The sequence below is a fragment of the Choloepus didactylus genome, chromosome 10 (assembly GCF_015220235.1).
Source record: "Choloepus didactylus isolate mChoDid1 chromosome 10, mChoDid1.pri, whole genome shotgun sequence".
Lineage (NCBI taxonomy): Eukaryota > Metazoa > Chordata > Mammalia > Pilosa > Megalonychidae > Choloepus > Choloepus didactylus.
Window position 1 is genome coordinate 50,761,208 of NC_051316.1, and position 12,507 is coordinate 50,773,714.

A 12,507-nucleotide genomic window follows, 5' to 3' on the forward strand; every position below is an offset into this window, starting at 1 on the left:
TTTCACAGAAAAACAAATGCTGAGAGAATTTGCTAACAAGAGACCTGCCCTACTGGAGATGCCAAAGGGAGCCCTACAGACAGAGAAACAAAAAAAGGAGAGAGAGACATGGAGAAAGGTTCAGTACTAAAGAGATTGGGTATGGGTACATTAAAGGCTATTAATAGACAGAGGGAAAAAATATATATGATAAACACGAACCAAAGGAGAAGAGGGCTGATTCATGAAATGTCTTCATGGTTATAATGTTGAATGTAAATAGATTAAACTCCTCAATTAAAAGATATAGATTGGCAGAATGGATCAAAAAAAGTGAACCATCAATATGTTGCATACAAGAGACTCATCTTAGACACAGGGACACAAAGAAATTGAAAGTGAAAGGATGGAAAAAATATTTCATGCAAGCTACAGCCAAAAGAAAGCAGATGTAGCAATACTAACCTCAGATAAAACAGACTTTAAATGTAGGAATGATATGAGGGACAAAGAAGGCCACTACATACTAATAAAAGGGGCAATTCAACAAGAAGAAATAACAATCGTAAATGTCTATGCACCCAATCAAGGTGCCACAAAATACATGAGAGAAACACTGGCAAAACTAAAGGAAGCAATTGATGTTTACACTATAATTGTGGGAGACTTCAACACATCACTCTCTCCTATAGATAGATCAACCAGACAGAAGACCAATAAAGAAATTGAAAACCTAAACAATCTGATAAATGAATTGGATTTAACAGACATATATAGAACATTACATCCCAAATCACCAGGATACACATTCTTCTCTAGTGCTCACGGAACTTTCTCCAGAATAGAACATATGCTGGGACATAAAACAAGGCTCAACAAATTTAAAAAGATAGAAATTATTCAAAGCACATTCTCTTACCACAATGGGATACAATTAGAAGTTAATAACCATCAGAGACTTAGAAATTTCACAAATACCTGGATGTTAAACAATACGCTCCTAAATAATCAGTGGGTTAAAGAATAAATAGAAAGAGAAATTGCTAAATTTAGAGAGACAAATGAAAATGAGAACACAACATACCAAAACCTATGGGATGCAGCAAAAGCGATACTGAGGGGGAAATTTATAGCACTAAACTCACATATTAAAAAGGAAGAAAGAGCCAAAATCAAAGAACTAATGGATCAACTGAAGAAGCTAGAAAATGAACAGCAAACCAATCCTAAACCAAGTAGAAGAAAAGAAATAACAAGGATTAAAGCAGAAATAAATGACATAGAGAACAAAAAAACAATAGAGAGGATAAATAACACCAAAAGTTGGTTCTTTGAGAAGATCAACAAGATTGACAAGCCCCTAGCTAGACTGACAAAATCAAAATGAGAGAAGACCCAGATAAACAAAACAATGAATGAGAAAGGTGACATTACTGCGGATCATGAAGAAATTTAAAAAATTATAAGAGGATACTATGAACAACTGTATGGCAACAAACTGGATAATGTAGAGGAAATGGACAATTTCCTGGAAACATATGAACAACCTAGACTGACCAGAGAAGAAACAGAAGACCTCAACCAACCAAACACAAGCAAAGAGTTCCAATCAGTCATCAAAAAGCTTCCCACAAATAAATGCCCAGGGCCACATGGCTTCACAGGGGAATTCTCTCAAACTTTCCAAAAACAACTGATACCAATGTTACTTAAACTCTTTCAAAACACTGAAGAAAAATGGAACACTACCTAACTCATTTTATGAAGCTAACATCAGTCTAATACCAAAACCAGGCAAAGATGCTAAAAAAAAAGGAAAACTACCAGCCAAGCTCCCTAATGAATACAGATGCAAAAATCCTCAACAAAATACTTGCAAATCGAATCCAAAGACACATTAAAAAAATCATACACCATGACCAAGTGGGGTTCATTCCAGGCATGCAAGGATGGTTCAACACAAGAAAGTCAATCAATGTAATACAACACATTAACAAATCAAAAGAGAAAAATAAAATGATAATCCCAATAGATGCTGAAAAAGCATTCAACAAAATCCAACATCCCTTTTTGATACAAACACTTCAAAAGGTAGGAATTGAAGGAAATTTCCTCAATATGATAAAGAGCATATATGAAAAACCCACAGCCAGCACAGTACTCAATGGTGAGAGACTGAAAGCCTTCCCTCTAAGATCAGGAATAAGACAAGGATGCCCGCTGTCACCACTGTTATTCAATGTTGTGCTGGAAGTGCTAGCCAGGGCAATCCAGCAAGACAAAGAAATAAAAGGCATCCAAATTGGAAAGGAAGAAGTAAAACTGCCATTGTTTGCAGATGATATGATCTTATATCTCGAAAACCCCAAGAAATCGACAATAGAGCTACTAGAGCTAATAAATTTAGCAAAGTAGCAGGATACAAGATTAATGCACATAAGTCAGTAATGTTTCTATATTCTAGAAATGAACAAATTGAAGAGACACTCAAGAAAAAGATATCATTTTCAATAGCAACTAAAAAAAAATCAAGTACCTAGGAATAAACTTAAACAAAGATGTAAAAGACCTATACAAAGAAAACTACATAAGTCTACTAAAAGAAATAGAAGGGGACCTTAAAAGATGGAAAAATACTCCATGTTCATGGATAGGAAGGCTAAATGTCACTAAGATGTCAGTTCTACCCAAACTCATCTACAGATTCAATGCAATCCCAATGAAAAGTCCAACAACCTACTTTGCATACTTGGAAAAGCTAGTAATCAAATTTATTTGGAAATGGAAGATGCCTTGAATTGCTAGAGACACTCTAAAAAAGAAAAACGAAGTGGGAGGACTTACACTCCCTGACTTTGAAGCTTATTATAAAGCCACAGTTGTCAAAACAGCATGGTACTGGCACAAAGACAGACATATTGATCAATGGAATCGAATTGAGAATTTGGAGATAGACCCCCAGATCTATGGCCGACTGATCTTTGATAAAGCCCCCAAAGTCACTGAACTGGGTCATAATGGTCTTTTCAACAAATGGGGCTGGGAGAGTTGGATATCCATATCCAAAAGAATGAAAGAGGAACCCTACCTCACACCCTACACAAAAATTAACTCAAAATGGAACAAAGATCTCAATATTAAAGAAAGTACCATAAAACTCCTAGAAGATAATGTAGGAAAACATCTTCAAGACCATGTATTATGTGGCCACTTCCTAGACTTTACACCCAAAGCACAAGCAACAAAAGAAAAAATAGATAAATGGAAACTCCTCAAGCTTAGAAGTTTCTGCACCTCAAAGGAATTTCTCAAAAAGGTAAAGAGGCAGCCAACTCAATGGGAAAAAATTTTTCGAAACCATGTATCTGACAATAGACTGATATCTTGCATATATAAAGAAATCCTACAACTCAATGATGATAGTACAGACAGCCCAATTATAAAATGGGCAAAAGATATGAAAAGACAGTTCTCTGAAGAGGAAATACAAATGGCCAAGAAACACATGAAAAAAATGTTCAGCTTCACTAGCTATTAGAGAGATGCAAATTAAGACCACAATGAGATACCATCTCAAACCAATTAGAATGGCTGCCATTAAACAAACAGGAAACTACAAATGCTGGAGGGGATGTGGAGAAATTGGAACTCTTATTCATTGTTGGTTGGACTGTATAATGGTTCAGCCACTCTGGAAGTCAGTCTGGCAGTTCCTTAGAAAACTAGATACAGAGTTACCCTTCGATCCAGCAACTGCACTTCTCGGTATATACCCGGAAGAGCCGAAAGCAGTGACACAAACAGATATCTGTATGCCAATGTTCATAGCAGCATTATTCACAATTGCCAAGAGACGAAAACAACCCAAATGTCCTTCAACAGATGAGTGGATGAATAAAATGTGGTATATACACATGATGGAATACTACAAAGCAGTAAGAAGGAACGATGTCATGAAACACGACAAGGATGAACCTTGAAGAAATAATGCTGAGCGAAATAAGCCAGGCACAAAAAGAGAAATATTATATGCTACCACTAATGTGAACTTTCAAAAATGTAAAACAAATGGTTTATAATGTAGAATGTAGGGGAACTAGCAATAGAGAGCAATTAAGGAAGGGGGAACGATAATCCAATAAGAATAGATAAGCTATTGTGGGTAAATTTAACGTTCTGGGAATGCCCAGGAATGACTATGGTCTGTTAATTTCTGATGGGTATAGTAGGAACAAGTTCACAGAAATGTTGCTATATTAGGTTGCTTTCTTGGGGTAGAGTAGGAACATGTTGGAAGTAAAGTAGTTATCTTAGGTTAGTTGTCTTTTTCTTACTCCCTTGTTATGGTCGCTTTGAAATGTTCTTTTATTGTATGTTCTTTTAAATTTTTTTTAATTTTTTTATTTTTTATACAGTTGATTAAAAAAAAAAGTTAAAAAAAAAAAAAAAACAAGGAAAAAAATATGCAGAGCCCCCTTGAGGAGCTGGTGGAGAATGCAGGGGTATTGGCCTGCCCCACCTCGATGGTTGCTAATGTGCTCACAGACATAGCGGACTGGTGGTTTGATAGGTTGAGCCCCCTACCACAGAACTTGCCCCTGGGAAGACTGTTGCTGCAAAGGAGAGGCTAGGACTCCCTATAATTGTGCCTAAGAGCCTCCTCCTGAATGCCTCTTTGTTGCTCAGATGTGGCCCGCTCTCTCTAGCTAAGCCAACTTGAAATGTGGAATCACTGCCCTCCCCACTATGTGGGATCAGACACCCAGGGGAGTGAATCTCCCTGGCAACGTGGAATATGACTCCCAGGGAGGAATGTAGACCCCGCATCGTGGGATGAAGAACATCTTCTTGACCAAAAGGGGGAAATGAAAGGAAATGAAATAAGCTTCAGTGGCAGAGAGATTCCAAAAGGAGCCAAGAGGTCACTCTGGTGGGCACTCTTATGCACAATTTGGACAACCCTTTTTAGGTTCTAATGAATTGGGGTAGTTGGTGGTGGATACCTGAAACTATCAAACTACAACCCAGAACCCATGCATCTTGACGATGATTGTATAAAAATGTAGCTTACGAGGGGTGACAATGGGATTGGGAAAGGCATAAGAACCACACTCCCCTTTGTCTAGTTTATGGATAGATGAGTAGAAAAATGGGGGAAGGAAACAAACAAACAGACAAAGGCACCCAGTGTTCTTTTTTACTTTAATTGCTCTTTTTCACTTTAATTATTATTCTTGTTATTTTTGTGTGTGTGGTAATGAAGGTGTCAGGGATTGATTTTGGTGATGAATGTACAACTATGTAATGGTATTGTAAACAATCGAATGTACGATTTGTTTTGTATGACTGCATGGTATATGAATATTATCTCAATAAAATGAATATTAAAAAAAATCAAACAGGCAGAACAGATAGTGAAAACAATAGAAAACTTAAGCAGATCTTAGGGATCTGAGTAACAGCATGAAGCACACAAACAAATGCATCATGGGTGTCCCAGAAGGAAAAAAGAAGGGGAAAGGGGCAGAAAGAATATTTGAGGCAACAATGGCCCAAAATTTCCTGACTCTTATGAAAGACATATACATGTCCAAGAAGTGCAATATCCTCCAAACAGAATAATTCCTAACAGACCTACTCTGAGACACATACTAAACAGAATGTCAAATTCCAAAGATAAAGAGAGACTTCTGAAAGCAGCAAGAGAAACACAATGCATCACTGTGATGGTTGCGTTCATGTGTCAACTTGGTGATGGTACCCAGGTGTCTGGTCAAGCAAGCACTGGCCTAACTGTTACTGCAAGGACATTTCTAGCTAGTTGATAAACCAGAAGGCTGGTTTATTAAATCATCAGTCAATTGGCTGCAGCTGTGACTGATTATGTCCATGAAGGGTGTGTCTTCCACAATGACAGAATGCAATCAGCTGGATTTAATCCAATCAGTTGAAGACTTTTAAGCACGACAGATAAAGGACCTTCACTTCTTCTTTGGCTGACCAGTGAAGTATTTCCTGAGGAGTTCATCGAAGTTGCCAGTTTGCTGCCTGAGAAGTTCATCGAACATCTTCATTGGAGTTGCCAGTCTGCTGCCTGCCCTACAGAATTTGGACTCATGAATACCCACAGTTGAGTGAGACATTTTTATAAATTTTATATTTACAGATATCCCTTGTTGATTCTGTTTCCCTAGAGAAACCTAACTAATACAATCACATACAAGGGGTCCTCAATAAGAGTAAGTGCCGATTTCTCATCAATAAGTGCAAGAAAGCAGTGATACGATATATTTAAGATACTGAAAGAGAAAAACTGCCAGCCAAAATTCTTTATCTGACAAAACCATCCTTCAAAAAGGAGGGAGAGTTTAAAATATTCACAAATAAACAGAAACAGACAGTTAGTCCCAAGAGACCTGCTGTGTAAGAACAAATTCCAAATTGTAAAGAAATAAGTAAAACTTTCACTGTTTGCAGATGACATGATCCTATATATAGAAAGTCCTCCAAAATCTACAACAAAGTTACTAAAGCTAATAAATGAGTTCAGCAAAGTGGTAGGGTACAAGATCAACAGACAAAAAACAGTAGTGTTCCTATATGCTATATAACTTATATATATTTATTCTTCAATGATAATATATTTATTACGTATTGTATTATGTAATATATTTATTCATCAATTACATGTTATATTAATTTAATACTATAGTGTGCTAAGGGACAATTCACCACAAAGACATAACAATCATAAATGTCTATGTACCCAACCAAGGGGCTCCAAAGTTCATGAAGCAAGCATTAGCAAAACTGAAGGAAGCAATATTATTCAAAAATAATAATGGAAGACTTTAATACACCACTCTCTTCTATATACAGAACTACCAAACAGAGGATCAATAAGGAAACAGAGAATCTAAACGATGGGATAAATGAATTACACCTAACACACATGTATAGACTGTTGCATCTCAAAACACCCAGATATACATTCTTCTCTAGTGTTCATGGAACATTCTCCAGGACAGATCATACACTGGGGCACAAAACAGGTTTCAATAAATTTTAAAAGACTGAAATTATTCAAAGCACTTTCTCTGAACATAATGGAATGAAGCTGGAAATCAATAACCACCAAAGAACCAGATCTTTCACAAATATATGGAGATTATACAACACACCCTTAAACAATCAGTGGGTCAAAGAAGAAATTGCAAGAGAAATTGGTAAATATCTGGAAACAAAAGAAAATGAGAATACAACATATCAAAACCTATGGGATGCAGCAAAAGCAGGGCTGAGAGGGAAATTTACAGCCCTAAATGCATACATTAAAAAGGAAGAAAGAGCTAAAACCAAAACCTAACTGAACAACCGAAGAAGCTAGAGAATGAACAGTAAACTAATCCTAAAGTAAATAGAAGAAAATAAATAGAAAAACAATAGAGAGAATAAATAAAACCAAAAGTTGGTTCTTTGAATAATCAACAAGATTGACAAACCCTTAGCTAGACTGACAAGGTCAGAAAGAGAGAAGATCCAAATAACAAAATCAGAAATGACACGGGGACCATTACCATGGATCCCAAAGAAATTTTAAAAATCATAAGAGAATACTATGAACAACTGTACATCAACAAACTAGACAACTTAGAGGAAATGGACAATTTCCTGGAAACACATGAACAACCTAGACTGACTTGAGAAGAAACAGAAGACCTCAACAAACCAATCACAAGTAAAGAGATCCAATTAGTCAACAAAAATCGTCCTACAAAGAAAAGACCACATGCCTTTATCAAACTTCCCTAAAAGAAAGTAACATAATTCCTGCTCAAACTCTTCCAAAACATTTAAGAAATATGAACACTACCTAATGTATTTTATGAAGCTAACATCACTCTAATACCAAAACCAGATAAAGATACTATAAGAAAGGAAAACTACAGGCCACTCTCCTTAATGAATATCTACACAAAAATTCTCAAAGAAAAACACTTGCAAATCAAATCCAAAGGCACATTAAAAGAAGCATTCACCATGACCAAGTGGGGTTCATTCCAGGCATGCAATGGTGGCCCAACATAAGAAAATCTATCAATGTAATACAATACATTAACAAATCAAAACAGAAAAGTCTTATGATTATTTCGATAGATGCTGAAAAAGCATCCAACAAAATTCAGCATCCTTTTTTGATAAAAACACTTCAAAAGGTAGGAATGAAAGGAAGCTTCCTCAATATGATAAGGGACATACATGAAAAACTGACAGCCAGCATAGTACTCAATGATGAGAGACTGAAAGCCTTCCCCCTAAGATCAGGAATGAAACAAGGATGCCCAATGTCACCACTATTATTCAATATTGTGCTAGAAGTTCTAGCCAGAGCAATTAGATAAGAAAAAGAAATAAAGGGCATCCAAATCAGAAAGAAAGAAGTAAAACTTTCATTATTTGCAGTTGATATGATCCTATATTTGGAAAATCTTGAGAAATTGATGACAAAGCTATTTGAGCTAATAAACAAATTCAGCAAAGTGGTCAGATACAAGATTAATGCACAAAAATCAGTACTGTTTCTATACACTAGTAATAACATAACTGAAGAGGCAATCAAGAAAAATATTCCATTCACAATAGCAACTAAAAATATCAAGTATCTAGGAATAAATTTAACCAATGATGTCTACACAGACAATTAGAAAATTACAAAATTTTACTAAAAGAAATCAAAGAGGACATAAATGGGTTGGAAAATATTCTGTGTTCATGGATAGGAAGGCTAAATGTCGTTAAGATGTCAATTCTACCCAAAATGATCTATAGATTCAATGCAATTCCAATCAAAATTCCAACAACCTACTTTTCAGACTTTAAAAAGCTAGTTATCAAATTTATTTGGAAGGGAAAGGGGCCTCAAATTGCCAAAAACATCCTAAAAAAGAAGAACAAAGTGGGAGGACTTACACTTCCAGACCTTAAAGCCTACTATAAAGCCAGTGGTCAAAACAGCATGGTAGTGGCACAAAGATAGAAATACTGATCAATGGAATCAAACTGAGAGTTCAGAAATAGACCGTAAGATCTATTGGCAACTGATTTTTCACAAGGCCCCCAAATCCACTGAACTAGGACAGAATAATCTCTTCAACAAATGGGACTGGGAGACCTGGATATCCATATCTAAAAGAATGAAAGAGGACCCCCTACCTTACACCCTATATTAAAATTAACTCAAAATGGATCAAAGACCTAAATATAAGAGCCAGTACCATAAAATGTCTAGAAGATAATATTGGGAAACATCTTCAAGATTTGGTAATAGGAGGTAGCTTCTTGGATCTCACAGCCAAAGCACAAGAAATAGAAGAAAAAAAAGAGATAAATGGGAACTTCTCAAAATCAAATGCTTCTGTGCCTCAAAGGACTTTGTCAAAAAGGTGAAGAGGCAGCCAATTCAATGGGATAAAATATATGGAAACCACACATCTGATAAGGGACTGATATCCAGCATAATTAAAAAAATCCTACAACTCAACAAAAGCCCAATTATAAAAAAGGCAAAAGATATGAACAGACATTTCTCCAAAAAGGAAATAAATACAAGTGGCTAAAAAGCACATGAAAAGATGTTCATCTCCATTAACTATTAGGGAAATGCAAATCAAAACCACAATGAGACATCATCTCACACTTATAAGAATGGCTGCCATTAAAAAACAAATAGGAAATTACAAATGCTGGAGAGAATGTGGAGAAACTGGAATACTTATTCACTACTGGTGGGAATGTATAGTGGTACAGCCACTGTGGAATACAGTTTGGTGGTTCCTTAGAAAACTATATATCGAGTTGCCCTACAACCCAGCAATTCTGTTACTCAGTATATACCCAGAAGATCTAAAAGCAATGACATGAACAGACATTTGCACACCAATGTTCATAGCAGCATTATTCACAACTGCCAAAAGATAGAAACAATCGAAGTGTCCATCAACAGACAAGTGGATAAACAAAATGTGGTACATACATATGATGGAATATTATGCAGCAGTAAGAAGGAATGAGGTCCTGAAGCATGTGACAACATGGATGAACCTTGTGGACATAATGCTGAGTGAAATAAGCCAGACACAAAAGGATAGATAATGTATGATCTCACTAATATGAACCTCCTAAAAAGTGTAAACTTAGAGTCTTAAAATGTAGAATACAGGGGACTTAGAAATAGACAGAAGCTAGAGAAGAGGTAATGGTTACCTGGTATGTACAGGCTTGTTAACAAGGTGGAACTTAAATGTACGAGAATGGATAGTAGGTGTTGCAGTTTGCTGATGCTGCCATTATGCAAAATACCAGAAATGGATTGGTTTTTATAAAGGGGGTTTATTTGGTTACAAATGATAGTCTTAAGGCCATAGAAGTGTCCAAGGTAAGGCATTGATAATCAGGTACCTTCACCGGAGAAAGGCCATTGGCATCTGGAAAACCTCTGTCAGCTGGGAAGGCACATGGCTGGCATCTGCTGATCCCAGGTTGAGTTCTAGCTTCACTCTCAGCTCCTGTGAGTTCTTCTTGTCTGCAGAACTGCCTTGCTTCTGTTTGTCAGCCCTTTTATATGGCTCCAGTGATTTAATTAACACCCACCCTGAATGGGTGGGGTAACACCTCCATGGAAATTATCCAATCAAAGGTCTTGCCCTCATTTTCCATGGAATCAATCAACAGGTTCCAACCTAATCAACACTAATATGTCTGCCCCTACAACACTGCATTAAAGAATAAGGCTTTTTCTGGGGGACATAATATGTACAAACCAGCACAGTAGAATTTTAAGTAATAGCGCCATATTGAAAATGAACATGATTGAAAGGGGTTGTTTAAAGTCATGTATCTCACCAATTAGCATTATAAATATAAATAAGCTCTTAAGTGAACTATTTCAAAGGCATGACACATGAACAAAGAGTTAATAATAGAGTGGTACATGGGCAAAACTACCTATTGCATGCTAGAGACTATATTTAACAGGAATACCTCACTAGTACCACACCAATACCAGGGGTAAATAATTGGTGGGGGTGGGGAGTAGGAGTTACAAGATGTTTTGGTTTGTTCTTTGGTGTGGCTGTATCTGTTATTTTTCTCTTTGGAGCAATGAAAATTGCCTAAAACTGAAAGTGATGATGATTGTACAACTAAGTGACGATAGTGTGAGACACTGATTGTTTATTTTGGGTAGAATACATGTTATGTGAATATATCTCAACAAAATCTGCAGCTTCAAAATAAATAAATAGACTCAAGTGCTAGAGAAAATGTGGAGAGAGAGGTATATCAATGCTGGTAGAGGAGCAGAATGGTGTAGCTCATATGGAGGGCAAGTAGTGGATCCACAGGAGGCTAAATATAGGGTTGCCATATGATTAGGTAATCCAGTTAAACAGGAATATACTCGGAAGAACTGAAAGCAGAGACTCGAAAAGACATTGCACACTGATGTTTATGGTGGCCTTATTCAAAACAGCCAATGGATGGAGGTGGCAGAGGGTGCATCAACTGATGAGCAGAAGGGTGGATTGTGTTGTATACACATGATGGAATATTGTGCGGCTACAGAAAGGAATGAAGTGAGGCATGCAATGAGGTGAAAGAACCATGAGGGCATTATGTTGGGCAAAATAAGCCAGAAACAAAAGGACAAATATTGTATGGTCTCATTTAGAAAATACTTATAAGAAAATTAGGGTCTAGATTGTAAGCTCTTAGAGCAATCACATTTATTCCTAAGTTTTAAATGTTATTTCTAAATTATGAGATGCTGTGCTCTGTGTATAACTTGGAATTTCCCTGGAATTTTTGGTCCTGTGTGATACCAAAGACTCAGAGTTACAGTTCTGCCGCTCTGAAAGTCAACATTATTCCACACAGCAACTCTTAAAGGAGCAAAAAAAAGAAATCAGACTTCAATTAGCAATATGAACAAAGCTGAGCAGGTTGGGACTAAGGTAAATCAGAACACCGGGTAAAGGACCATAATATCTATATTTTAAAATAGGTGAGACTGAAGGAAGAGATGTTTATTTTGTGCAAAATTTAAATTTTCTGTAGCATACAATCTATAATCTAACTTAACCTGTCTGGTCAGTTCACTTAACCTAAACATTCTGTATAACTTAATTTAATACCCTCATAAATTCCAGAGTATGTTGGGCAAATAATAAAAAAGTATTTGCAAATTCCCTTGAGGGACTGGAGAAAAAAAATATGGGACTATTAAACTTCCCTACCTGGAGAATTCCTGATACTCTCTCAAGCCTTAGGGACTCCCAAGTTAATAAGCCCTCAATCTTGAGGCCTGCTCTTACGAAACTCCTTTCTGTAAGGGAAGCTAAGCCTACATATAATTATGCCTAAGAGTCACTTCCAGAGAACTTCTTTTGTTAATCAGATGTGGCCTCTCTCTCTTTAAGCACAACTCTGCAAATAAACTCATAAACTCATTACCCTTCCCCCTATGAGGGA